The 2,729-nt window shown below is 43.8% G+C and overlaps 1 long non-coding RNA gene across 1 annotated transcript; it reads right to left on the minus strand.

Moving 5' to 3' along the window:
* LOC136768611 (uncharacterized) lies at positions 1–1,037 on the minus strand. Its single transcript, XR_010822006.1, has 2 exons — positions 977–1,037; positions 1–762 (listed from the first exon to the last, which is right to left on the minus strand). It is a non-coding gene; the product is annotated as an uncharacterized LOC136768611 (long non-coding RNA).
* Between the last annotated feature and the right edge of the window lie 1,692 nt (positions 1,038–2,729).

Consider the following 2,729-nt stretch of genomic DNA (forward strand, 5'->3'; position numbering starts at 1 on the left):
TGCTCTGCAAAATACTTTATTTTATATATTTTATACTTTCTGTGATGCAGGACAGAGACAGCGGGGGGTGTCAGAGTGAGAGACGCAGCTCTCAGGAGACTGACACACCCAGCGCGTCACACAGCAGAGAGACAGTGTAAAGGCAGAGATAGTTAAAATCACAGAAACAGTTTTAAAAGCATAAGATCTCACAGGAAATCATTGTTCGTTATTGGTGATTATTGTGGGGAAACAGAAAACTAAATCACAATAATACACGTGGTGTTAGAATCACGGACAGGGTGGGTTTGCCGGATTGGGCCGGTTCCTGGTGCCATTGAAGTGGACGGGACGGCAGAGGTTGCTGATGTTTTCACAGGCCAGCGTGATGAAGTTCTGGGTACGAATGACTCTACTGACACGACACCCATTCTGTGTGATGCTGCTCCGCACGCTGTACACCATGAACCTGCTAGAGCTCACACAAAAATTCCCCCGGTTGTTCTGCGAGTATCTCCAGCCTCCTGCCCCGCAAACGTTGTCGACGACCCCCGGAGTCGAGTCGATGAAGGTCTGGGTTGGGACTCGGCCGCAGAGTCCACTGGCAGTTAAGAAGCGTCTCCATTGCTGTATGTTGACGCTCCTGGGGAAGTTGTTTGGTACGTGCCTGTCGATGAATGTCTGGTATCGAACATAAGGTAATCGTTTCTGGCAGGGCAGGCCCTTGCTGGGGCCGATCGCCAGCACAGCCAACACACACAGGACTGACATCAACATCTTCACCTGAGGAGACAAGACAGAGAGAGAGAGAGAGAGAGAGGGAAGGAGAGATGGGGAGAGAGAGGGTTACTGTGCCTGTGAAGTGTGCTTTTACAAACTCAGAGAGGGAAACAGAAAGCCATACAGAGAGACAGACAGAGAGAAATACACATTCTAATAGAGATAAAATACATACTCTTACAGATATATCATACAAGCTCTAATGGAGACCCTTCACCTGGACAGAAACGCAGAGAGAGTTCGCTGGCGGTGGGTCTGGTCTGAAGCGGTCGAGTGTGAGTGCAGCACTGAGGGTCTGTGTGCTTATATACTGCCCCTCTGAGCTCAGAGTAAGGACTGAGTGTGAATTTCACAACTCAACACACACACATGCACTGACACTTTCTCTCTCTCTCTGCCAAGCACACACACTCTCTTTCACACACACACCTACACTGACACTCACACCAGAGACAGGATGCTGGAGTTCATATTTTCTTACATTAGTTGAAATATTTTTATTTGGGATTCTTTTGTTTCCCCAACTTTTCTTGACTGCTTGCAAATTCAGATGAAATTCTGAAAATAACAATTAGGATTACATTTGTGTGTGTTTGTACACTTGAGCACACAATTGACACACCGTACAGTAACACGCTGCTGCAAAGTGCAAGATGTATACTGGAAATACAGAGAAAGCATGTTTTATGATAGTGTTTCTCACTGATCTCAGCTGTGTGTAATGGGTATTCAGTAGGGTCTGTTTATTTGATGGCTTTTGGGTGACATTTGAAGGTGAATTAAATGGAAGATAACGTGTATCTTATTTTGTCTGAGGTTTGGCCAGTACAGTGTGGGTTTATTGTTTTGTGTTTATAGTTTTGAGAAAATTGAGTATAATTTCAGGAAATGTGTGTTAAGCATTGTGAAAAACCATATTAGTGTTGAGTCTTATAGTGATTGGAGTTTGGTATATTGAATGGCAGTGCACTTGCATGAACACACAAGGGTTCGCATTTAGATTTGTGTCACCGGCGGTGCGTGATCCCTAATTGATAAATTTTTTTTTTTTCACTTAATTAAATTGTTGTGTGCAATTTATTTTGTTGATCACGGTTGTTATTTTCTCTTATGAAGTATTTTTTTTTAAATGTTGCTTCTCTATTTGGTTGTATCACTTTCTTTGTATTATGGGTTTATTGTTTTTTTTTGTTGCTTTATTGTCTGTCCTCCCAAGTGCACGCTGCCAACCTACATTCTCGCCTGGACTTACCTGCCCTCTCTCCCCTAATCACCTTCACCTGCACCCCGGCTCTCCCTCTGTCTCGGTATTTAAGCTGAGAGGCCCTTCACTATATGACCAGTAGCAGGACCGAGGAAGGAGAAGCAAAGCCAGTGCTGGAGAGGGGAATCTGTGGAAACCATTGTGGCGACACCCCCCCGACCACATTTACTCGTTTCCTTTTTCTTTGTTATATTTTTGGGTAGGGGTTGTAGTGTTTTAACGCCCAAGGATTTAAAGGCAGCTTTAGCTAGGTTGTGTATATAGTGATTTTTCTATTTCTCCATACAACTTATCCAGGACAGTCTTCATGCCCTGACTGTAATTTAATTTAATACATATTTTCCTTTACCTGTGTGTGGGAGTGTCTTGGGGTTCTGTCGAGGAGAGAACAGGTGTGAGTAACGAGGTCCTCCCTTGTGTAACAAAGGAGGTGGCGTGGTCGTCGAGCGTAATCGCCCCTCAGCAGCCACTAGGGCAGGGATGCCGAACCTTTTTTTGGCTAGAGTGCCCAAAGTCTGGTTTGTATACTTTGCTAAGTGCCAAAGGGTGCCAATGATAAACTAGTGATATAAAAGTTTATACAGGGGCTAAAGGGCATTTTTCCTAAACCAATATTTATAAGTGTTATTAAGCAAACATGCCAACAAAACAAACCACAATACAGACAATCTGAAAACTATAGACAGAAATGGTTATTTTTCAACCC

The sequence above is a fragment of the Amia ocellicauda genome, chromosome 14 (assembly GCF_036373705.1).
Source record: "Amia ocellicauda isolate fAmiCal2 chromosome 14, fAmiCal2.hap1, whole genome shotgun sequence".
In the NCBI taxonomy this organism is placed as follows: Eukaryota; Metazoa; Chordata; class Actinopteri; order Amiiformes; family Amiidae; genus Amia; species Amia ocellicauda.